General features: G+C 42.9%; 1 protein-coding gene across 3 annotated transcripts in view; it reads right to left on the bottom strand.

Moving 5' to 3' along the window:
- Positions 1-27,460, bottom strand: part of LOC134338456 (transmembrane protein 132C-like) — a 1,064,025-nt gene that overhangs the window by 264,053 nt on the left and 772,512 nt on the right. The gene's annotated exons all lie outside the window — the stretch shown is intronic.

Below are 27,460 nucleotides of genomic sequence, written 5' to 3'. Positions count from 1 at the left end.
ACTCGTTTTTATTTCAGATTTCCACATGTGCAGGATTTCATACTTTTTAATTAAAGAATAGTCATTGCTGCCATACAAGAAAGACCAGAAACATCCAGTAGATTATTGTTCAATTTTTCAAATACATTGCCTTCTCCTTATCATCATGAGCTGGGCACGTGGGCACCATTCACCTCCTGCTGATGAATTGCTGTGTAAACCCCTGTGGAGCTCGACTTACTCTCCTGTACACTAATGCTTTTCGTGTATACTTGCAACTGATTGTGCTTTGCAGTACATTTCCCACTAACACAAGCACACACATACTCAGCTGCATGTCTTCCTGGCTTTAAATAGCCCTGAAACCCATGCTGTTGATCAATCACAATGGTATATTACTATTGTGGTGTTTCTTACAAAACCTGGACAACACACTTAAGGCTTTAGTTGCGTGCACCCTGTCCAGCGGCTGCTTTCTCTGCGAGCAGACTAGGATGCCAAGATGCTTATCCACCTGTCAGTCGTCTTGGCCGTATCACCTGCCAAGTTCAGTGTTTGTATGATCCCACAGCAAGCATCCTGTGTAAATGTTACTGCTGCCAAATGTTTCTGTACCTCCCTCATTTTACATATGTTCAAGGAAAATAGACAGTGATTCAAATTTTACTGACAAAAACTGCTTATGTTTTAAGACAGATTTTTTTTACAGTGGCCTTCTTCCACAAAAGCTGTCTCTGCCTCTCTCTGTCAACATTGATATGGTTTAGAGAGTGGCTACTCATACATTACCATCCTCAACAGAGTGACAATTATTACCCACAAGCTAATCTACTGCATGTTACATAAATGAAGTGAGAATATACTTTGAAGAATGTGTCTCATGTAGTTTGACGTCTGATATTTTGTTTTATTCAGCCTCTGCCACATACATACAAATGTGAGTTTCTGAGGAAGTTACCAGGAAAGTTGATGAAAGCATGGAAGTGAATGTTGTCTACATGGACTTCAACAAGACCTTTGACAAGGTCCCACATGGAAGCTTGGTCAACAAGGTTCAGTCACTTGGCATTGAGGATTAGTAGTAAATTGGATTCAACATTGGTTTCATAAGAGAAGCCAGGAAATGGTAGGAGATGGTTGCCTCTCGGAATGGTAGGAGATAGTTGCCTCTTGGAATGATAGGAGATAGTTGCCTCTTGGAATGACAGGAGATAGTTGCCTCTTGGAATGGTAGGAGGTGGTTGGCTCTTGGAATGGTAGGAGATAGTTGCCTCTTGGAATGGTAGGAGCTGGTTGCCTCTTGGAACGTAGGAGATGGTTGCCTCTTGGAATGTAGGAGATGGTTGCCTCTTGGAATGGTAGGAGATGGTTGGCTCTTGAAATGGTAGGAGGTGGTTGCCTCTTGGAATGTAGGAGATGGTTGCCTCTTGGAATGGTAGGAGATGGTTCTCTTGGAATGGTAGGAGGTGGTTAGCTCTTGGAATGGTAGGAGGTGGTTGCCTCTTGGAATGGTAGGAGATGGTTGCCTCTTGGAACGTAGGAGGAGATGGTTGCCACTTGGAATGGTAGGAGATGGTTGGCTCTTGGAATGGTAGGAGGTGGTTGCCTCTTGGAATGTAGGAGATGGTTGCCTCTTGGAATGGTAGGAGATGGTTGGCTCTTGGAATGGTAGGAGATGGTTGGCTCTTGGAATGTAGGAGGTGGTTGCCTTTTGGAAGGGTAGGAGATGGTTGCATCTTTGACTGGACTTTGGTGACTAGTGGTGTGCCGCTGGGATTGGTGCTGGCTCAATTATTGTTTGTCATCTATATCAATGATTTGGATGATAATGCGTTAAATTGAATCGGCAATTTTGTGGATGACACTAAGATTGGGGGCATATTGGACAGTGAGGATGGTTATCAAAGCCTGCAGTGGGATCTGGATAAGATGGAAAAATGGGCTGAGAAACGGCAGATGGAATTTAATTCAGACAACTGTGAGGTGTTGCATTCTGGGAGGACAAACCAGAGTAGGACTTGCACGGTGAGCAGTAAGATACTGAGGAGTCCGGTAGAACAGAGGGATCTGGGAATACAGATCCATAATTCCTTGAAAATGGTATTGGGGTAGATAGATTCATAAAGAGAGCTTTTGGTACGTTGGGTTTCTTAAATCAAAGTATTGATTACAGGAATTGAGATGTTATGTTGAAGTTGTATAAAGCATTAGTGAGGCCTAATTTGGAATACTGTGTGCAGTTCTGGTTACCTACCTACAGGAAAGATATCAACAAGATCGAAAGAATGCACAGGAAATTTACAAGGATGTAGCCAGGATCTGAGGATCTGAGTTACAGGGAAAGATTAAATAGGTAAGGACTTTATTTCCTAGAGCGTAGGAGAATGATGGGGAGACGTGGTAGACATATACAAAATTATGAGGGGTATAGACAGGGTAAATGCAAGCAGGCTGTTTTCACTGAGACTAGAACTGGAGGTCATGGGTTAAGGGTGAAAGGTGAAATGTTTAAGGGAACATGAGGGGGGAGCTTCTTCACTTCAAGCGTTGTGAGAGTGTGGAACAGCGCTAGCAGAACTGGTGAATATGGGTTCAATTTCAACACTGAAGAGAAATTTGGTTAAGTAGATGGACCGGAGAAGCATGGAGGGCTATTGTCTGGATGCAGGTTGATGGGCCTAGGCAGAATAATGGTTCAGTACAGCCTAGGAGGGCCAAAGGGCCTGTTTCTGTGTTGTCGTATTCTATGACTCTGTGAACTATGAAATGGAGAAAGCCATTGAATAAAATCAAAACTGATTTGATTGTAATCTCAATTCCGTATTCCCACCTACACTCTGTAACCTTCATCCCCTTGCAGATCAAACTAGGCTTTGCAACTTTTCCAAGACTCTGTCTCCACCACCTTTTGTGGAGCTGTCTCAAAGACTGAATAAAATTATAGAGGGAGAAGATAGCATAAACTAGCAAATAACAAAAACATATCGTAAGAACTACTGAGAAATAGAGAAGGGAGAGTTTAACGAAAATAATCATTGGTACATTCAAGGATTTTCATTAAACATGGAAAATACTCTGAAATATCCCAATAATAATAGATCATTAAGGGACCAGAGGAAGCAGGTTCAGATTCATTTACTTTTTACATGTGCAATGAAACATACAGCGAAATGTGTCATTTGCGTTAACAACCAACATAACCCAAGCGTGTGCTGGAGACAGCCCACAAATGTCACCACACGTTCCAGTGACAACATAGCTTGCCTACAAAGCTCAGCAGAACAACATAGAACACTACAAGCAATAAAACAACAACAGCAAAACAGACCCCATTCCTCCCTCCCACCCACTCACTCACAGACAGATTCTCCTAATCCCAGGGCAGGATGTCTTCAGCCACAAGAAGACTCATGGAGATGCAGGCATTGGGCTTGGCCTTCCTCAGCCAACTCTTAAAACAACCAACACACCCGAGAGTGTGCTGGGGGCAGCCCGCAAACATCACCACACATTCTGGCGCCAACACAATTTGCCCGCAATGCTTGGCAGAACAACACTGAACACAAAGCACAACAGAGTAACAGCACTGTTCATCTCTCCCACCCACGAGCACACATAGTCCCTTAACCCTTGGAACAGGCTTCCAGCCTCCAGCAGACTCAGACATGCAGATATTGGACTTGGACTTCCCTGGCAGACTCACAGAGATTCAAAGACTCGACTCAGGCCAATAGGCTTTGACCTCTGTACTTTCGATTTGACCCTTAACCCTTGATCCTCATTATTGACCCCAGGACATGCTAGTCATCAGACACCAGGCATCGAACTCTGAACTTGCTGATGGCAGGACCCCTGAACACTAGGCCTCAAATACTGGTCTCGCCAGTTCACGAACCCAGGGGTTAATTGGAACTTATTCTTCCTTCCCGCACTGAACTCCACTCCGGAGCCCGCCAACAACGCGCTGACCTGCTCCCTCATCCACTTTGTGCCGGCCCAGCTTTTGACCACGGATGTCCCGCGTCCACATTGCCGATCTTTGAATGTGGAGCAGAGGCTTAGACTGTGGCCTGACATCTAATTCCCCCACAGTTCCTGTCCCTGACCATCAACTGAACTCTAACTTCCCTCTCTGTGCCCAAAAACCATCTTCAAGAATCTACAAAACAATTAAGAAACAACTAAGCTTGAGCCATGACTCAGAGGTCACAGAGGTCACAGTTTGGCACCATCTTTGTTCACCAATCAGCAGGTTGAAGGAATTTCTTACCACTGACAGCCAAAATTTTCACTTACCTATTTCAATCTCCTCAGACAGTCTTGCAGGAGAAACCAGTCCGACCCGCAATTGAAAGACAAAAGGAACCAAAAGCTCACTACTTACTCAGTCATGTCCCCTAAATAAGTGCACTGAAAGTTTCATCAATTCAAGCACAATCAGAATCTTCCAAAAAACAGTAGGGAAACAAAAAAAAACATTCTAAGCAATGTTTCAAAGTACATTTTTAAAGTCAGGGTATGTATACAGTATACAACCTGAAATTCATCCTATTCACAGAGTTCCACACAACAAAGAAACCCCAGAGAACAATTGAAGCATCGAAGCTCCAAAGACCCCACCTTCGCACAAGCAGCAGGAAAAGCAGTGACCCCCACCACGCCAGCAGAAGCACCGATCCCCTCACCATGCCAGCAGCAGAGGAACTAGACAGTCCATTGATCCAGTTACAGTTCACAAACCATCACTTCGGCATCTCAGACAGGCTCTCTCTCTCCAGCAAGGGAAAGAGATGGTGCTCCTGCATTAGGGAAATGACCTAAAACACTTTAAAACATTGAAATGTAGTCAATAAGCTCTCATTTGCCTTTGTCCCTCACATCCCTTCCCTCCACCGACTGGAATAAGGAAGCCTGTTTGTGTGGGCCCACCACTGTAAGCATGGAGCAATTGCCTCAGCTCCTCGAGCTGTGTGAGGAGCAGAGTATCAAAATGCAGGCTCAGAAAAAGCAATTGACAAATTTTCCACAACTGCAGGACCATGACAACTGGTACATATTGAAATCACAGCAAGTCTTACCGTTAATTGCTGGTGATCAGTTCTGGTCATCTCACTACAGGAAGGATGTGGATACTATAGAAAGGATGCAGAGGAGATTTACAAAGATGTTGCCTGGATTGGAGAGCATGCCTTATGAGAATAGGTTGAGTGAACTTGACTTATACTCTCTGGAATTTAGAAGATTGAGGGGGGATCTGATTGAAACGTATAAAATCCTAAAGGGATTGGACAGGCTAGATGCAGGAAGATTGTTCCCGATGTTGGGGAAGTCCAGAACGAGGGGTCACAGTTTGAGGATAAAAGGGAAGCCTTCTAGGACCGAGATGAGGAAAAACTTCTTCACACAGAGAGTGGTGAATCTGTGGAATTCTCTGCCACCGGAAACAGTTGAGGCCAGTTCATTGGCTATATTTAAGAGGGAGTTAGATATGGCCCTTGTGGCTAAAGGGATCAGGGGGTATGGAGAGAAGGCAGGTACAGGGTTCTGAGTTGGATGATCAGCCATGATCGTACTGAATGGCGGTGCAGGCTCGAAGGGCTGAATGGCCTACTCCTGCACCTATTTTCTATGTTTCTATGACCTTTTCTCCTTGGAGCGATGGAGGATGAGGCATTCTGTACAACGTGCAACTATCTTTAGTATTACCTTAGTTATTGAACAGGAAACAGTATGTATTCCTGTCTTGACATCATTTAGTTCCAGTCAATACATAGCTTGCAGTCTAAAATACCTTCAACATAACTAGCTACAATAAAATAGGTTAATAATAATGCTTCCACTGTTTATAGCCATTTTGTTTTATTCAATGAAATTATTAGCATAGTAATTAATATCTCAGTTTTCATCCCCATTATCATTCTATGAAATGTTAGTATTATTCCAGAGCATAAGAAAGCCAGATACCAGGAGCTAGTAGCTCAGCGCCAGAGACAGGGGTTGAGAGCACGATGTGAGCCTATAGAGGTGGGGTGTAGGAGGTTTAGCTGGCAGCTCGCTCTGCAGAACTTACTCTCTCCTTGGCATTACAGGGGCTGCAAAGACCGTCACTGAGGCTGCTGAGATGGCTATGGATTAAGAGGTGTGACCCGCGGACCAGTGCTGCTTGGACTCAAGTTGGAACTTGGTCAACCTTGGCTGGGTCACCTGAGCAAGGGTGTCTGATGTTGAAAGACCCGATATACCCAATGACCCCAGGTTCCATCGCCGATGATGTGTCCCAGCACATCTCAGGATGTTTCGCAGCATCAGAAGACAGGACACGAACAAGCAACAAAGAACTTCCCAAATGTGAGCAATATTATTGTGAGTTGCTCTAATTACCAAGGTACAAAAGTTCTACATCTGAACTATTTAGAACTGAGGATTCTGAGGGTGATGCTGAGGATGTTCTATGAGTCTGTGGTGGCCAGTGCAATCATGTTTGCTGTTGTGTGCTGGGGCAGCAGACACCAGCAGAATCAACAAACTCATTCGTAAGGCCAGTGATGTTGTGGGGATGGAACTGGACTCTCTGTCGGTGGTGTCTGAAAAGAGGATGCTGTCCAAGTTGCATGCCATCTTGGACAATGTCTCCCATCCACTACATAATGGACTGGTTGGGCACAGGAGTACATTCACCCAGAGACTCATTCCACCGAGATGCAACACAGAGCATCATAGGAAGTCATTCCTGCCTGTGGCCATTAAACTTTACAACTCCTCCCTTGGAGGGTCAGACACCCTGAGCCAATAGGCTGGTCCTGGACTTATTTCCTGGCATAATTTACATATTACTATCTAATTATTTATGGTTTTATATTGCTATATTTATGCTCTATTCTTGGTTGGGGCAACTGTAATGAAAATCAATTTCCCTCGGGATCAATAAAGTATGACTATGACTATATTTGAACTTTATAAACTGGAAACAGAAATAATATGGTCTATCATTTACATCCAAAGTAGAGGGCTGCATAAAAAAGGAACACATTGGGATCTGACTAACAAGTAATCCTGGCACAGTGTAATTAATGCTGCCTTGTTTTTCAGTGGGAGTGATATTAATGAAATATTTACATGCATTATTTTGAGAACCAATGATCTATTCACAATAAATAAATAGCCAGAAGATGATTAAAGGTTATTTTGGTGAATATTGATTGTGTAATTAATTCTACTGCTGCAATAGAATCTGATAATCAGAGAAAAATTAATGGTATCACTATAAAACGTTTTGCTTCATTATAAAAATGGTGAAACCAAGCAATAACATATGTAGCCAATCAATGTTCTACGATGTTTGATTACACAATATGCTTTGAGTTAACACAACAGAGAGGAATACTCAACACACGTAGACAAGGAAAACAAGTTGTTTTTATATAGTTTTAATTAGCAAAATATTCCAAAGCTTCTTATGGAAACATAAGCAAAGTCAAACTTGCCAGCAAACTGCAGAACGAGATTTTGGGACCGATGACCAGAAGTTTGTTAGAATAAGATTTTAGAAACATCTTAAAAGAAGCAAGAAAGGTAAAGTGACAGAGAGGGTCAGACAAGTAATTCCAAAATTGATGACACCACTACAAGTGGTGGAACAATTAAATTCACAACTCCAGATTAAGAGCCCAGAATCCTGTGAGAATCCTTGGAGTATTGACTGAGATTGGAGTGAAAGGGAAGTGTGACATCGTGCAGAAATTTGAAAACAAGAACAAGAACTTTAAAACCAAGGAGCTGCTTTACTGGGAAACAGTAAGCAAGGTGCTAATGGTAAAAGAGATTTTGATGAATTAGGTCACAGGCAGCAGAGGGTGGAATAGACCACTAAATCAGAAGTGTGTGGAATATGCAACCCTAGAGATCACAAAGGCCTGGGCGAGGTTTCCATTGGCAAATGAGCTGAAGGGGAAAGTCAGCAGCTCCTGAAGGTTGAACCTGCCCTCCTGGAATGACAGTATTTAGTTACCCCACCACTTACATTCTTTCAGTCCCCTTGTTGTTAGCATCTTAGTATATTGATGGCAGACAACAAAACTAGGCTACTAAAGGCTGGAGTTCTCAGGGCATCCTCCACTGCAATTCCAGGAACTATTCCTGGAACAACTAGCTCTGCACAGCGAAAGAATTTAGCTCCTCACTCCAGTCAATGAACTTAGCTCTCCCAATTTCACTGAACAGCTCAGCCACCATGAAACTGACAGATAACCAGCCCTTTAAATAGTGCCGGCGCAGGCGTGAGGTAGTAAGAGTGGGGTCGTTGTGGCAATTCATTAACCAACTGTACGTAATTGTATGTTGCAGGGGTGGGGAGGGGCTGCAGAGGGTGGTGTGAGGGGCATTGAATCCCTTAATTGAAAGATGAGCTTGTCCACTCCCATAATGTGTCCGTACAACCTATTCAGGATTAATTACAGCACCACTCTTCAGCAATAAATCCATCTGAAGTTCAAAGTTTAAAGTAAATTTATTATCGAAGTACACATGCCAACATATGCAATCCTGAGATTTGTTTTCTTGCGGGCATACTCAGTAAATCCAAGAAATTTAATAAGAGTCAAGGAAAGACTGCACCCAACAGTATGGACAAACAAATATTTTCAAAAAGCAACAAACTCTGCAAATACAAAAGAAAAAAGAAATAATATTAAATAAATCAGCGGCAAATATTGAGAACATGACATGAAGAGTCCTTGAAAGTGAGTTCATAGAATGTTGGTACAGTTTACTATTTACTAATAGTAATATTACTATTACTATTTCTGTTACTATTTATTATTTATGGTGCAACTGTAACGAAAACCAATTTCCCCCGGGATCAATAAAGTATGAGTATGACTATGACTATGACTATGTGTGTTCAATCCATGTGTGCTGGTTGTAATGTTGTAATGCTATGCTATTGTGATGTCATTCTACCCATATAATGAATGTTGTATATCAACTGAAGCATGTACAACAGGTTCTGCAAGGGATTAGAGCAGCAACGCAAAATTGCCATTTTACAGAGGAGCATGGTGTGTGCTTAATGACTGACACAGGCGTTAAATTCTCCAAATTTACAGTTGTAGTTATATAAGACTGCACACTATTACCAAACAATTAGTGGCCCTTTAAGTTAATGTGGAGCAATGATGCCCATTTACACTAAACATTTCATTTATATTCCTCCAAACCCTTCATATTTATATCAGCATATAGGAGGGAGACTGTACTTTCAAAATAAATTTACTTTGAACTTGGAACTCATGTGTCTATCTAAAATCCTCTCAAACTCAAATCAAACTACCTGCTTCCGCAGTCACCACTTTTAGTATCAAGACTTGCCCCTCCACATCGACTTTAAGCTCCACCCTCTTACCTTAAAAGCATATCTTCTGGTATTTGACATTTCTACCCTGGGGAAAAGATTCTGACTGTCCACTCTATCAGTGCTCCTCATAATTTTGAAAACCTCGATCAGATCTCCGCTCAGCCTGAGGAACTCTAGGCAAAACAACCCAAGGACCACCATGCCTCAGGAAAGCGTGTTGAAGTTATGGAGAATCTATGCACAATCTCATGCACAAAGCAGGGAGTCTGAAAACACTTTGAATGAAACCAGGTTTGCCAAGCAGAAGGAAACAGCAGACAGTCCCTCAGGTTCAAACAGTCTTTCACTTACACAGCAGGAACCTGGACAAAGAGCTCCTGTCAAGAATGCAGCCAAGCAGCGTGATTCAAACGAGGAGAGAAGTGCGAACCACCGACTAGCTCAAACAGGGTGACAATAAGCTTAAGACCATAAGACATATGAGACGAGTTAGGCCATTCAGCCCATCAAGTCTTCTCTGTCATTCCACCTTGAGCTATTTACTATCCCTCTCCACCAGATTCTCCTGCCTTCTCCTCGTAACCTCTGACATCCTGACTAATCAAGAACCTATCAAACTCCACTTTAATATAGTCAATGATTTAGCCCCAGAGCTGTCTGTGGCAATGAGTTCCATAGATTCACCACCATTTAGCTACAGAAATTCCTCCTCATCTCTGTTCAAAAACGATGGCCTTCTATTCTGAGGCTGTGCCCTCAGGCTCTAAACTGGCATGTTATAGGAAACATCCTTTCCACATCCACTCTATCTAGGCCTTTCAATATCTGATAGATTTCAATGAGATCCCCCCCCCCATTCTTCAAAACTCCAGTGAGTACAGGCCCAGAGTCATCAAATCTTCCTCATATGTGACCCCTTTGATGGAGTCATATAACACTACAGCACAGAAACAGGCCCTTCAGTCCATCTAGTCCATGCTAAACCAATAATATTCTTAATCCCATCACCACGCACCCAGACTAGAGCCCTCCATAGCCCTCCTACCCAGGTACCTATCCTAATTTCTCTTGAACGTTGACATCAAACCCGCATCCACCACTTGCACTCGCAGTTTGCCCCACATTCTCACCTCCCTCTGAGTGAGAAGTTACCCATCATGCTCACCTTAAACATTTCACCTTTCATCCTTAACCTATGACCTCTCGTTGTAGTGTCGCTCAACTTCAGTGGAAAAAACCCTGCCGGCATTTACCTTATCTATACCCCTCATAATTTTGAATATCTTTATCACATCTCCTCGCAATCTTTTATGATCCAGGGAATGAAGTCCTAATATATTCAATCTTTCCTTATAACTCAGGTCCTCCAGTCCTGGCAACATCCTTGTAAATCTTCTCTGCACCCCTTCAATCTTTCCTGTATGTAGGTGACCAAAACTGCATTTAATACTCAAAATTAGATCTCAACCATGTCCTATACAATCTCAACATAACATCTCAACTCCTGTACTCAGTACATTGACTTACGAAGGCCTTTGTGCCAAAAGCTTTCTTTAAGATGCCACTTTTAAGGAATTATGTTGGGCACGTAGCCAAGTGGTTAAGGCGTTCGTCTAGTGATCTGAAGGTCGCTAGTTCGAACCTCAGCTGTGGCAGCTCCACACAGACTTCCTATCCACGCCTTGTAAGGCATGAAAATGCCCAACGCAGGCCTGTCATGGTCTGAGTCGATGTTCCCTCCCTCCCCCCTTCAAAGAATTATGCATCTGCATTTCCAGAACCCAGGGGACCGAACCTTCTTGACCAACCTCCCAAGTGGAACCTTGTCAAAGGCCTTGCTAAAGTCCATGTAGCCAATGTCCACTGCCTTGCCTTCATCAGCTTTCCTGGCAAAGTGCTTGAAAATCTCTATAAGATTGGTTAGGCATGACTTACCACACATAAAGCCATTCTGACTATCCCTAATTAGTTCCTGCCTATTCAAATACATATACATCTGGTCCCTTAGAAAACCTTCCAATAACTTCCCCAATATTAATTTCAGGCTCACTGGCCTGTAATTTCCTGGCTTATTCTTAGAGCCTTTCTTAAACAACAGAACAACGTTTGCTATTCTCCAATCGCCCAGCACCTCACCATCGTTAAAGATGTTTTAAATACCTCTGCTGGGGACCCTGCAATCTCTCCACCTCCTTCTCACAGAGTCTGAGGGAACACTTTGTCACGCCCTGGGAATTTATCCACCATAATTTGCCTCAAGACAGCAAATACCTCCTCCTTTGTAACCTGTATAGTTTCCATGACTTTGCTGCTGATTAGCCTCACTTCTAAAGTCTCTGTGTCCATCTCTGAAGAGCAATCAGATGGAAAAAATCCATTTATGAACTCTCTCATCTCTTTTGGCTCCAGGCATAGAATCCCACTCTGATCTTCCTTGCTGTCCCTTGCCGTCCTTTTGTTTTTATTATATCTGGAGAAGCCCTTTGGATTCTCCTTCAACTTTTCTGCTCGAGCAACCTCATGCTTTCTTTTAGGCCTCCTGATTTTCTTCTTAAGTGATCTCTTGCATTTCCTATACGTCTCAAGTTCCTCATTTGTTCCTACCTGCCTATGCCTGCTAAGCACCTCCTCGTTTTTCTTACCAGGGCCACAAATCTTTCAAAAGCCAAGGATCCCTGAACCTGTTATCCTTGCCTTTTATCCTGAAAGGCACATACAAACTTTGTACTCTCAAAATTTGGCTTTTGAAGACCTCCCACTTACCAAGTGCACCTGCTCCAAAAAGAAAAAAACAACCAGACACAATCCACACTTACCAGATCCTTTCTGACATTATCAAAATGGCCATTTTCAAATATATAACAGGATCAGTTTAGACAAATTCAAAGGAAGCTGTGTTAAAATAAAGCCTCAAAAAGGGATATGATAAAAAAGCATTAAAAAAAGCAAAATACAATATATGAACAGCCAAAACATAAGCTTATTGAAATCTTATTTCAAATTCATATTAACAAAGGAAAAAAATTGATCAAATAAGAAATATAACAGTTTTAGACTTCATCCTTCAGAAACTCCTTTGCGTCTTCAACTGACTTTATTATTTTTCGCAATCTGTTCTTCAAAACAATACTCAGACGGGCGGGAAACCGAAGGGATGGTTTAAATCCTTTATTATAAAATTCCGACATAACTTCTTTATATTTCATATGATCAGCCATAACTTCAGGCGAATAATCTTCCACAAATCTGACCTTGTAACCATGGAAACCGATCATTCCTTGTCGACGGGTATGGCGAATTAAAAGGTCCTTAATACGAAATTCATGAAAACTTAGAATGACCGACCTGGGTCTCGCTGCCGATGACAATGGCTTCGAAGTCAGCGAGCGATATGCTCAATCGAGCTTCGGCTCAAAAGTGAACAGAACAGGGATTCGCTGCTTCAGAAAGTTTGCAAAGAACTTTGTAGGGTCAGCGCCTTCAATTGATTCTTCAAGACCCAGAATCCGCAAGTTATTTCTCCTTTTTCTATTTTCTAGACTGATAATCCTTTTCATCATTTTTTTTTATTGGATAAGGATAACTCTTTGCAGAGTTTAAATGTATCTTCAAGGTCCTCTTCAAGTGTCACCAGCTTTGCAGTATTTTCCTGAATTTGGTTCTCATGCTCAGTTAAAGTTTGTTGGATTGTATCCAATTTGCCATTAAGTCGTTGAAACTCCTCGGAAAATTTGGATTTTTGCCATTTAAGGAAGTCACTGATTGAATCCAAAGTGACTGGGGATTTGTCTTCTGTTTCTCTTTCTTTTGCAGAAGCTTTTGTTCTTTTCCCAGCCATAGTAGAGTAAAGTATTATAATAAGATTTCAAAAAAAAACTGGTAGGAGACAATAAAGTAAATAGGGTAGGAGCAATCTAAAAAGATGTTACTCCATCAGCTGCCAACAGGGCTCTGCTGTTTTCCAATTAAGAATCTCAACCTGAGTACCAGACCTATCCTTCTCTATAATTACTTGAAACTAATCGCATTATAAACACAGGACTCTAAGTGTTCTGTTGCACTAACTTCTGTCATCTGCCCCATCTCACTCCCTAATGGGAGATCCAGTATCACATTTTCTCTCAAGTTGGGATTTCTATGTACAGATTAAAGAAACTTTCCTGAACACTTTGGACAAACTCGATCCCATCTAGTCCTTTTACAGTATGGGAGTCCCAGTCAATACAGTATATGGAAGGTTAAAATCACCTCCTATCACAACCTCACGTTTCTTGCAGCAGTCTGCGATCTCTCGACAAATTTACTCTTCTAAATCCTGTGGATGGCTGTGCGGTCTACAATGTAATCCCATTTCTTCTTCCTCAGTTCTACACATAAAGCCTCACTAGATGAACGTTCCAGCCCGTTCTGTCTGAGCACTGTCGTGACATTTTCCCTGACGAGCTACACCACCCCTTGCCCCTTAATCCCTTCTGCTCCACCATGTCAGAAACAACAGAACCCCAGAACTTTGACCCTCTCCTCCTGGAACCAAGTCTCACTAATGGCTACAATGTCTTAATTCCAGGTGCTTATCCAGGCCCTAAGCTCATCTGCCTTTTCTACAATACTCCTGCCATTGAAGTACATGCAGTTCAGAAGATTAGTCCCACCATGCTCAATCCTTTGATTCCTGACTTTCTATGCAGGCTTAACAACATCTTTCTCCACAGCTCTCTGTTCTGGTGCTCTGGCTCTTATCCCCCTGCAACTCTAGTTTAACAACTCCCTTACCACTCAGTACTAGCAAACCCTCTCACTAGAATATTGTTCCCCCTCTAGTTCAGGTGCAAGCTGTCCCCTCTGTACAGGTCCCACCTTCCCTGGAAGAGAGGCCAATGATCGAAAAATCTGATGCACTTCCTCCTGCACCATCTCCTTAGCGATGTGTTAACCGTATGATCATCCTATTTCTGGCCTCACAAGTACGTGGCATGAGCAGTAATCTTGAGATCACAACCCCAGAGGTCCTGTCCTTTAACTTCGCACCTTAGCCCCCTGAACTCACTTTGCAGGACCTCGTCTCCCCTCTTACCCACGTCACTGACACCAGCGTGGACCACAACTTCTGGCTGCTCAGCTTCCTACTTAAGAATGCAGTGGACTCACCTGAGATGTCCCTCACCCTGCCACCCGGGAGGCAACACGCCATCGGGCAATCTTGTTCTCGCCCACAGAACCTCCCTTCTAATCTATCTCACAAATCCCCTTTCATCTCAGCTCGCCCCTTCTGCCCCCACCTTCCCTTCTGAGCCATAGAGCCAGACTCAGCCCCCAAGATCGGAGCACTGTGGATCCCCCCCTGCTAGGTACCACTACCCCCCAACAGTATCCAGAGCAGTATACCAGTTGCTGAGGGTACCCTGCACTGGCTGCCTATCCCTTTTCCCCACCCCTGACAGTCACGCAGTTACCTGTTTCATGTACTACTACTTCCCTGTATGTCCTGTCTATCAACCCCTCGGCCTCCCTAATGATCCAGAGTTCATCCAGTTTCAGCCCCAACTCCTTAGCACGGTCTGTTAGAAGCTACAGCTAGATGCACTTCTTGCAGGTGTGGTTGTCGTGGACCCTGCCTTCCCACATCCTGCAAGGGGAGCATTCCACTATCATTCTCAGCATCCCCACTGCTCTAAACGTGCAGTAAGAAAAAAAAATAAAGAACAAATAACCAAAAAATTACCTACCTTCAGTCTATGCCTCTCCTTGATGAGCCTAAGCTTCACCTCTCAACTCTAACACTGGCCCACTCACACAATGGCTGCTCCGCTTCAAACTAACTTCTTTTTATTGGATTGTGCCAAGTGCCCAAGTATGTGCAACCCAATGTCTCCTTGGGAACAGCGGTACATAAAATATGCTGACTGTCCCTGCTCCCTTCCTTTAAATTCTCTCTCTCTCTCTCTCTATGCAATCCAATGTCTCCTCTGGAACTGTCATGAGCAAAATATGTTGACTTCCCCCCCGCTTGCTTCTTTCAAACTCTCCCTCCTTCTAAACAATCGAATGTCTCCTTCCCAACAGCTCTAACAAACCTGCCCACAAGGATATTGATCCCTCTCCAGTTCAGGTGTAACCCATCCTTTTTGGTCAGGTCATACCTTTCCCAGAGGAGATCACTATCATCTAGAAATCAGAAACCCTGCACCTGCACCATTTCCTCAGGCACTCATTCATCTGTACTGCCATTCTGTTCCTGCCTTGACTAGCACATGGTACTGGGACTAATCCCAAGATTACTCCCTTGGTGTCTCTACTCCTCAGCCTCTTCCCTACCCTCCTTTACTCACTGAACAGTCCCTCTTCCCCCTTTCAACCTATGTCATGGAAGTGACGACATCAGTTTACAATCTTTAAGTTCCGAGGGTACAGAAAATAATTCAAAAGTCCTCCACAGAGTCCAACCAGGAGAGTAAAGAAACAACCAGAAGATTGAGGAGGAGCAGAACATTGTTGTGGATTATGCACTCAGTGTCCACTTTATTGGGCACAGGAGTAGAATCCAGTGTAGTCTTCTGCTGCTGCAGCCCGTCCACTTCAAGGTTTGACATGCATTTTACAGAGACGTTCTTCTGCACACCACTGTTTTAACATTACACCCACTATTGTAAAACGACTGACATCTCCTCCCTTCCTTTCCAGCCCTGATGAAACGTCAGGCTGTTTATTCTCGTCTGTGGATGCTGCCAGATCTGCTGAGCTCCTCCAGCACATTGTGTGTGTTGCTCTGCAGTACCTCTTGCGTCCGTGCCTGTTGTAACATGTGGTTATTTCAGATACTTTTGCTTTCTTGTCAGCTTGAATCAGTCTGGCCATTCCTTCTGACCATTCCCATTAACGAGCCCACACAGGTGCTGCTTACTGGATGTTTTCCTTTTGGTTTCTCACACCATTCTCAGTAAACTGTAGAGACTGGTGTGTGTGAAAATCCTAGGAGATCAGCAGTTTCTAAAATACTCAAACCACCCCGTCAGACACCAACGATCAAGTGGTCAAAACCACTTAGATCACATTTCTTCCCCAGTCTGATGTTTGGTCTGAACAACAACTGAACCCCTTGACCATGTCTGCATGTTTTTATCCATTGAGTTGCAGCCACATGATTGGTTGATTAGATGTTTGCACTGACAAGTAGCTATACCTAATAAAGCAGCCACTTAGTGTATATTTATCAATTACATTGAAATACTGTGTGCACATTAGAGTGATTTACAAAATTGACTTTTACTGACAAGTTGAGACAAAATAGAATAATGAAATGAGTATTTCATCACAACATCCTGCTAAGTAATTGTGAAGTAATTGTTTGAAGTTTTATGGAGATTTTCTTCACACACTGAAGTTAAGCTCTCTGATGTTCAAGTTCATATCCTAGCCTGAGCCTACCAGTTACCACAGAGATGCTCAGTAACCTGAAGCTATTAAATCTGATTCTGCTGTAAGCATCTGGCAGCTGTGGATATGGAGGTAGTAGTTCAGATTTCTAAGTTTCAATTAGGATTTCTTCCTCTAATTCTCTTCCTTATTTACTATCCCAAGGCCCAGCTGCGGAACACGTGGACTAACCCAAATTGCAGCCTCACTGTGAACTTCCCCTCTTCACCGCAGCACACTACCAGCCAGCATAATAACATCATCATCTGTAAAATGTCTTCAGGGATAGAGTTACTCAGCTCATCATAAGATCATATTACGGAGGGACCCAAGATGTAGCTGGATGTATAGACTTAATTCAACCGAAAATCCCAGTCATTCCAATTAGTGCTGTTTGGATTTGGAACAATTCACAAAAGAAATACTGCTAACCTTCAACTTCCATGGACTTCAGTGTGTAACTCTTCCCCATCAAGTACAATGAATGTGTGCTTGATTGACCCATTCAGAACAAAAGGACAGATTCAGGTTTGAATGAGGGAAATGGCCGATGCTATGAAACAGGTGGAATTACACTGCATTGCTGTAACCCAAGAATGTAGCCAATAGGGTGGGTTAGGCTAAAAGGCTTCTTAGTTTTACTTTCTACCTTTGGAATTTATGGTCATAGAGATGTCATTTCAATTAATAAAAAAAATTGCCATACTGTTATAAATAAACTTATGAGCTTAAGAATTTCATTGAGTATCAATAACTTATGTTATGACCTTACACTCAACTTTAGGAAGACCAAAGAGCTGATTGTGGACTTCTGAAAGGGTCAAATAAGGGAACATGACCCAATCCTCATAGAGGGATCAGAAGTAGAGAGAGTGAACGGTTTCCTGGGTGTCAGTATCTCTGAGGATCTAGCCTGGTCCTAACATGTCGATGCAGCTATAAAGAAGGCAAGACAGTGGCTATATTTCATTACAAATTTGACGAGAATGGGTTTGTCACCTAAAACACTCTAAAACTTCTATAGATGTACTGTGCAGAGCATTCTCACTGGCTGCATCATCGTTTGCTATGGAGGAAATGACTAATGCACCGGATCGAAAGAAGCTTGTCAGTACCTTCAGTTGAACTCTGTTTTTTTGTGTGTTTTCCCCCTAGCTGTCAGTCTGTGGTTTTGTATTGCCATGTGCTCCTGTCCCCGCTCCTGCTCTACTCCGGCCCCTGTATTACTGAGTACTCCGTCTCTCACCTGTTTCTCATTATTACCTGTATTGCTGCCACCTGTGTCTCATTGTGTTCCACCCATCATCTGTCTCTCTGTCTATTGCTCAGTGTATTGCCCTGTGTTTTCACCTGTTTGTTGCCAGATTGTGCCAGTGAATTTTCCTGAGCCTTTCCAGAATTTGTATCTGTATTCTGTCCGAATATCGACTCTGCCTGTTTCCCGATTCTGGTTTTTGGATTTCACTGGATGTTTTGATCTCTGCCTGAACTTTGACGCTGACTTTGTTTGCACCTCGGGATTTGTTACTCAATTAATATCATTGTGTGCACAGAACTGGGTCTGCGATTCGATCCCTGCTCTGGTGTCCTGACAAAGCTATAGAAAGTTATAAAATTAGTAGGCTCCATCATGGGTACTAGCCTCCTTAGTATCCAAGACATCTTCAATGAGTGGTGCCTCAGAAAGGCAGTGTCCATTATTAAAGACCCTTATCACCCAGGGCATGCCCTCTTCTCACTGTTACCATCAGGAAGGAGGTACAGAAGCCTGAAAGCACACACTCAGCGACTCAGGAACAACTTCTTATCCTCTGCCATCCGATTTCTGAATGAACACTGAACCCTTGAACACGACCTCACTTTTTGAAAAATTATTTCTGTTTTTGTACCACAGTTTTTAATTTAATTATTTAATATCCATATACTTATTATAATTTTTCCCCTATATTTATCACATATTGCCTTGTACTGCTGCTTCAAAGTTAACAAATTTCATGGCATAAACGTGATTTCCACTCAGATTCTGTTTTATGTAGGATTAGGTTAGGTGGATGCCTCTGATGGTTTGGCCGAGTTGGACTAAAGGGCCTGTCTCCATTCTCTGACTCTATGACTAAATAATTCTATGAAATACAGGGCTCTTACTGAAGATGTTTTGGGTCATTCTATCACATGAAGATCCTTTCCTTACCTGTTCACTCAAAAGTATAACCATGATTAATATAGAAATGTGGGAAACCCACAATTAAGCAGATTAGTCAGCAGAAGACGTATTACAGTCGGCCCTCCATATTCGTGGATTCAACCAACCGCGGATTGAAAATATTCAAAGAAAAATTCCAGCAAGTTCCAAAAAGCAGAACCTGAATTTGCCGCGCGCTGAGCACTCCACTGAATCCACGTGAATGAAGTGATGTGTGGGCATACCCTGCTGTAGCCTCCCGCCATTTCACAGATCCTCAGTCTCTCTCCAGCACTCGTTGTTTGAGCATTGTTCGCCTCGCGTCCCGTTCGTTCGCTACTTGTGTTATGAGCAAGAGGAAGGAGTTTGAGCCTAGTAAGGGATGGCTGGCTAGCTATGTAAAGCGCTACAGCCTCAAGAACTTAAAGATCACGGGAGAATCGACATCGGCTGATGCTGAGGCAGCATCAGCGTTCTCAGAAGAGTTACGATGGTTGCATCTGTACTGAACATGTACAGACTTTTTTCCTTATCATTATTCCCTAAGCAATACAGTATAACAACTATTTACATAGCATTTACATTGTATTAGGTATTATAAGTAATCTAGAGATGATTTAAAGTATACGGTAGGATGTGCGTAGGTTACATGCAAATACGATTCCATTTTATATAAGGGACTTGAGAATCCGCAGATTTTGGTATCCTCGGAGGGGTCCTGGAACCAATCCCCCACGGATACCGAGGGACAACTGTAAATATTTATAAATGTTGGAAATAATCTTAACAAATCAATTTGGTTAATGATAAGCAAATAGATGGCTGGGTTTACAATAAAGCAATTGCATCCCAATAATAAGGGATTGAATAAAAGTACTGTTTGCACTAGGAGCTATATCGATCGACTGTACCAAAATTATGAATGTAATAGACAACAGGGTGACCCATTGGGGCACCCTTTGAGAGAAGGGTAGTGCAGTCTGATGTGACCAGAATGGACATTAAATTTTCCTGAATGCTATTGGTATCACTTTGCTTTGGAAATTGAAATAGAAAACCTCAGTTTATTAAAGAAGAATGATGCGTAGCAAAGCAAATATAGCTGCTCCTCATTTAACGAAGGACACTTTTGATGGCATCGTTTCTGGTTTATCTGCCACCCTCGTGCCTCTCGTTGTCATTCCGGAGATGTGCAGTCCTTTCATTCCCCGTCTCTTCGTCTTTTCTGCTATTTGTTCTTTGTCTCTGATCTTAGAGATATGCATTTCTCAGCTCCTTCGTCTCTTCCTCTCCCCTCCTCCTGTGCCTGTTTTTGTCATTCTGGAGACGTGCAGCCCTTTCATCCCCCGTCTCTTCAGCTCTTCTGCTGTTTGTTCTTTGTCTCTGATCCTGGAGATGTACATGCCTCTCCTCCTCTGTCTCTTCTTCTCTCATCTGTTTTTCTCCTGACTCTTTGATCCTGGAGTCGTGCGGCCCTGGCCTCATCCGATTCTTGTTCTGTCCCTCTCCTTGCCGTTTCCCGACGACGTTTGGCGTCACCTCTTGACCATAATGTCCCCCTTTCCTTTCCACATGGCATAATTAGGCTGACCATTTTTTTTTTACCCTAATGCTGGATAGAAGATACGAAGCACTAACACCAAAGAATGCTGATTATTCTTGATGATGTGGTTGGCACTCTCCTAAATGGACATGATATAGTCACCACTGTCCTTTGACTGCAGCAAAGGGTTTTATGGGTGGCTCAAAGTATGTCATTACAATAAGATTTAATTATCTCTTATTGATGGGTGGCAGTTAGATCTGGCCCAGTCCTGCACATGCTGATGGTGATCAGCAGAATGTGACCCTGTGAAATAGAGCTGCCCTGCCCTTTTGCTCCGGTAGGTGTCGCTGCTGAGGCTGGCCGTGCGCACGCGTCGGGCTGTAGCGTCCCGATTTCCATGATGGCCAATCGGGTCTTGGGTTAAAAGGAAGCCTGTTAATTTTTGGCAAATGAGCAATTTCATATGAATATATAACTCTGATCTTTGCCTGCATTCTGTCAGTTAGTGCATTTTAATTCGATTTAGCCGTAAAAAGCGCCACTGTAATGCACCGTTTGCACTAATTGGAGGTCACAAACAGACAAACGGACAGACAGAGCATGAAAGTTTTAGTAGTATCTAGATTGTAGTACTGCTCGGTGTGAGATCTGAGGTGCAGTGAGAAAAAAAGATTGAAAATCTGCCTGAGTGGTGCCACAACAACCACCTCTCACTCAATGTCAGCAAGACCAAGGAGCTGATTACTGACTTCAGGAAGAGGAAACCAGAGGTCCATGAGTCAGTCCTCACTGGAGGATCGAGGTGGAGAGGGTCAGCAACTATAAATTCCTCGGTGTTATCATTTCAGAGGTCCTGTTCTGGGCCCAGCACATAAGTGCAATTACTGAGAAAGTATGGCAGTGCCTCTACTTCCCTGAGTTTGCAAAGATTTGGCATGCATCTAAACCTTTGGCAAACTTCTACAGATGTGTTGTGGAGGATATATTGACTGGCTGCTTCACAGCCTGGTATGGAATCACCAATGCTCTTGAATGGAAAATCCTACAAAATGCAGCGGATACGGCCAGTCCATCACGGGTAAAGTCCTCCCCACCACTGAGCACATCTACATGGAGCATTGTCATGGGAAAGCAGCATCCATCATCAGCAATGCCCATCACCATGGTCATGCTCTCTTCTTGTGGCCTCCATCCGGAAGAAGGTACAGGAGCCTCAGGACTCACACCACCAGGTGTTGGAACAGTTCTCATCCCTCAACCATCAGGCTCTTGAACCAGAGAGGATAACTTCACTCAACTTTACTTGGCCCATTACTGAAATATTTCCATAACCTACGGACTCACTTTCAAGGACTCTTCATCTCAAATTCTTGATATTTATTGCTTGTTTATTTATTATTATTCTTTCTTTTCTTTTTTGTCTTTTCACAGTTTGCTGTTCTTTGCACACTGGTTGAATGCCCACTGGTGCAGTCTTTCATCGATTCTAATACAGTGATTATTCTATTATGGATTTATTGAGTACGCCCACAAGAAAATGAATCTCAGGGTTGTATATGGTGAAGTACATGTACGTTGATAATCAATTTACTTTGAACATTGGACTTTGAAAGCCAATAGATCTTCTTGCACAGGCAAGTCCCACAAGCAACAATGAAATAATTCAGCAGTGAATCTGTTTTGATGTCGATAGTAAAGGAATAATCTTTGGCAGAATTACAGGAGAACCTTTCTGCTGCTCATCCTTGAATCTATTACATTAAGCCAAGAAGGCAAATGCAGAACGAGTATCTTTTAACTCACAAACACTTGTGGTGGCCCCTCAGTGTACGATTGCAATGACAATCAAGATTGCATAGCCAAGAATGGAACATGAACTGGCTCATGGTGAGGGAACTATCACTGAGCCAAGACCCACATCTAAAGATGCTCATTAATGGTTTCACAAGTCTTTGGTAAGCAGCTTCACAGCTCATCTAAGGGGACCTGTGTCTCCGTGTAAATGAGTTTCTCTTTCCTTTAGGGTGGAATTAAAATTGTGCATTGTCTCATCTACACCCAGCTAATGAAGTGCCTTTTTCACAAGTAGATATTGGTATATGAACCACAATGTAGCTTGTAGGTAACTCAGAAATCACAGAAGATATACATGACCTCACTGTTACAGGACCTGTGATAATTACACCTACGGAAAGACAGCATTTTAAATTACCTCGTAATTTGTTCCCGGGCTCAAGTTAAATAAATTTAACGCCACTTAATTAATTTCTGACTATGAATGAACCAGGCTCTTTTCATTACATGATAATTAGCTTCCTTCACTGTTTACAGTTCTGCAAAAAATAACTTAAATTAAAACTAAAAATACAAGATGATAGAATTATCTAGCTGATGAGGCCACGCTTCTAGAGAGAGAGAGATATACGTACAGAGTCCGGTCTTAAATGATAAATGTTGATCTAGGAACTAAAATAATGAATTAAAGAAAGCAATTGATTCCATTCATATAAGGAAGAAACAACAAGATAAGGCTACTCTATAAACCAGTCATGTGGACAATCAAATTGGAAACCAACTACCGCATTTTAGATCAACTACGATAAAGGACATCTATATTTTTATAGAATACAGAGTGAAAGTATCTCTTCTTTTAGAAACAGATAGGTTCAACACAAGCCATTAGGGAAACTTAAAACACAAACAAGAGAAAATCTGCAGATGGTGGAAATCCGAACAACACACACAAAATGCTGGAGGAAGTAGCATCTATGGGAAAAAGTACAGTCGATGTTTCGGCGGGGAAACTTGAAGTTGAACTCTTAAATAATACTTATTGCAAAGGGAGTTATAAATGTGATATTACCAGCCGTCTTCCAGTGCCTACAATCCTCACTCTGTTGAAGACTAAACTGGTATTTTATACTCCTATATTTATTCTTTCGGCAGAATTATAACATCCACAGACTCATCATAGTCAGCAGAACATAAATGAAACAGTATTCTGGCTCATTTTAGTTATAACAGCAGTCTATTGTTCTTCTCAATTTAAGCAAATTTATGACAACTATAACTAAGGAAGTGTGAACCATGCCCCAACATACTTCTTAAAGTTGATCCGCCAGGAAGCCTATTCCAATAGGAGGCAATCTTTTTTGTTACTTCAATTACTATAGCAAGCTGGTTGACATTTACAAAACCTGCTATCAAGGATTAAGTTGCTACGAATCTAAATTTGCATTAATCTTCTGATGTTTTCAGCAGGAGAATACAATCTATTGTACTTTACATTTGGAACTCCTTTCAGACACCGATCTGTCTGCTCCTAGCTTCCTCCACTATCAGAGTAAGGCTGAGCACAAACTGCAGGACCAGCATATCATATTCTGCTGGATAGTCTACAATCTGACAGCATGAGCATGGAATTCTCTGATTTCAGCTGAACTGCTCCCTGTTTGTTTTCTCCCTCCTCCTGACCTTCCTAGTTCCTCCTTCACCCACCCAGTCCCTCATCACCCCGATTCCTTCTCCACCTCTGCCCATCCAATCCTGCACATCACCCACACACCTCTTCCCCTACCGTACCCACTTGCCCATCCCACCTCCCTGACTTGACCGTCACCTCCGTCGATCACCTCCCAGCCTCGGGCACTGTTTCCACTCTTCCCTCCTCCATCTACCTATCACACCTCCTCATCTGGCTCCTCCTATCACTTGCCAGCCCTTGCTCCACCCCTTCAGGCCCCTCCAGACCTCTTTATACTGGCCATTTCTCCTCTCTCTTTCAGTCCCGATAAAGGATCTTGACTTCAATCTTCCTTCAGTTAGTCCTGACGAAGGGTCTCGGCCTGAAACGTCGACTGCGCCTCTTCCTATAGATGCTGCCTGGCCTGCTGCGTTCACCAGCAACTTTGATGTGTGTTGCTTGAATTTCCAGCATCTGCAGAATTCCTGTTGTTTGACTTCAATCTGTCTGTTTCCTTCCCCAGATCCTGCCAGACTCACAGATTTCCTCCAGCATCGTCCGTTTATGGCTAGTAGTGTCATCCTCATAGAGTCAGAGAACTCCACAGCACAGAACAGGCCCTTCAGCTATCTAGTCTATGCTGAGCTATTACTCTGCCCATACCATTGACCTGCACCTGCCCGATAGCCCTCCATACCCCCTCCATCCATGTGTTCTCAAAATTTCCCTTAAATGTTGAATCAAGCCCGCATCCATCACTTCCGCTAGCAGCTCATTTCACACGCTCTGGGTGAGGAAGTTCCTCCTCATCTTCTCCTTTTGCCACATTTATCCCCCCTTTGTTTGTCAGTTTTTTTTATGTACAGTTTTTCATAAGTTCCATTGTAGTTCTTCATTTTCCTTTCAATGCCTGCTTGAAAATGAAATCAAGGTAGTATAGGGAAACATGCATATCTTTGTTGCTCTTCTCCGCGCCTTTTGGCGCATAGGGGAGCAACCGTGCCGCTTCCTTAGCATCTGCCAATTTTTTTTAACGAGGCCGAGTTGCTAGCTAGATGCTCCACTCAGCACGGATGGAAAGCGTGCAAGGAGCCAGCCAGATTCGAACCCGGGACCACTTGCCTTGCAGTCAAGTGCAGATGCCACTAAACTACCAGCCGGCAACACATACATACTTTGATTGTAAACTTACTTTGACTTTGGGCTTTGAAGTTATTGCCTGAAGTTATTGCACTTACTACTTCAAGTGCATTTGAAGTGAAGTGTAGGCAGGTGGTAGAACAACAGAGTACACTGCAAGACGTTTCACTCCACCACTTGACTGAAGTCTGTATGAATCGCATGAATATTAACTGGACGAATGGGCATAATCTGTATTCATGCTGACAAGGTGCAGGAGGAGGTATTGCTAAATAAAGCATTTACTTGATGGAAGATGTTACCTGAAGTGCAAACTGCTCCTCTAATTTCTCAGTGAAGTACACGTTTCATTGAGAGTCCCATTGATCCTCTGAGGGAGTGCGTTGTAGAATGTAGTTGAGCAGGGAATCAATGAAACGTGAGCCAAGGCTTTAGTTGCACCCATTCATCTTTCCAATCAGATGGTTTGATTCTGATTTTCTTCTGAAAGCTTCTCATGAATATGTGGTAAGTTCACAAATCTAACTGGAATCATCTATCACTTTACCAGTTAAAAGATGACGAATGTAGACAACAAAAGAATCGATTTTTTGACAGAAATAATGAGCAGGTAGATCTGATCTGAGGGAGCTGATTCCTTGGCTCATCTCTTTTTATGATTTGCCCACCACTGCCAGTTGGACCTATGGCAGGCAATTCATCTGAAGTCATGCTCCAGGCTGTTGGTAATGCACTGAACGGTACTTTGTCATATTGTCAGTCTAATTGATGCTTATATTTTGCCGGTGCCTTGCTACTGCTCTTGATAGGAGTCGTGTTCTCTACAGCTACCCTTCATGTTACATTAATGCAAAAATTAAAAATTGATTACAGCTGAATTGTACATTTTACACTTCTTTCACTGGGAAACATCTCCATGCTGATCTAGTTTCACAAAAAGTCTTTGTGCATTATTAACGTCACCCTTACATTGCAAATTAATGACTAACCAGAAAAAAAGTGAAGCATGATCCTTGCATCTCCAAGAGAGCCCATAACCTTGCTGTGTGCCTCAGTGACCCGTAGAGCTACGTTGGCTGGAGTCAAGACTTTATGCTTTGGCTCTTGGTAGGGTCACCCATCCCAAAAAGGTCAAAAAGTAGAAGTCAGACTAAAGACTGACTTATACTTGTGCGTACGGGCTACATCGTAGGCCTGATTTATACTTTTGCGTAGCCCTACGCCGTAGCGAGCATGCGTAGTTGTGTCTGTGTCGCTCTGCAATTCACCGCCAAAACGCTAGTTGGCGGTGGGGTTTCTATGCCATTGTGTTGAGTTTCTTCATGACAGACACGGACGAGGAAATGCATTTCAAATATTTTCGGATGTCGGCAGATAGATTTGACAATTTGGTTCATCGTCTCCAACCGTTTATTTCGCATCAGCGTACAGACGTGGCGGAGAAAGGCAACTGGAAATGCGAAGGAGGGAATGCGATGCTACCAAGTGGACCAATCACAGTTGTTGTGGTCTGCATCGCCGTGACGCGCATGTTACATTTTTGGGGAGGTGCACATCACCCTGTGGCACAGGGTACGCGGTACCTACGGCGTACATTTGACGCAGAAGTGTAAATTGGGCTTAAGAGTGGTCCTCCGGTCCTCTAGGTTCGGGGGTTCAATGAAGGGCTAACAACCCTGACTGGTAAAGCAAACCTGTTATGGAAAATCCTTTTGCATCTGGGTACTAAGAAAACAGCAAGGTTGCCACTCAATGTGCTACAGGGCGCAGAGAAGGACAACAATAATGTGTATGTTACCATATACTACCTTGAGGTTCAATTTCATGCAGGCATTGAAAGGGAAATAAAGAAATACAACAGAACTTATGAAAAACTGTACATTAAAGAACTGACAGACAAACAAAGGGAGATAAATGTGGCAAAAAAATTGTAAGTAATACTGAGATCATGAGTTTTAGAGTCCTTGAAAGTGAGTTTGTAGGTTGTGGAGTCAGTTCACTGTTGTGGTGAGTGATGATATCCATGCCAATTCAAAAGCCTGATGCTTGTGGGATACTAACTGCTCCTGAACCTAGCGGTGTGGGACCTAAGACTCCTGTACCTCCTGCCCGATAGTAGTAGCGAGAGGACAGTGTGGCCTGGATGGTGGGGCCTTTGATGATGGATGCTGCTTTCTTTTGGCAGTACTCCATTTCCATGTGCTCAGTGGTGGGGAGAACTTTACTTGTGATGGACTGGGCTATATCCACCACTTTCTGTAGAGTTCCAAAAGTTACAGGCTTCTTTGAGTAAGTACTACAAATGTTAGAGAATCATAAAAATGTACAGCACAGAAGCGAGACCATTCGGCCCAATGCATCCATGATACCTCCTTACGATCCTTC

This window comes from Mobula hypostoma, chromosome 27 (assembly GCF_963921235.1).
Source record: "Mobula hypostoma chromosome 27, sMobHyp1.1, whole genome shotgun sequence".
Taxonomy (NCBI): Eukaryota; Metazoa; Chordata; class Chondrichthyes; order Myliobatiformes; family Myliobatidae; genus Mobula; species Mobula hypostoma.
This window is presented reverse-complemented; position numbering and strand designations above follow the sequence as displayed.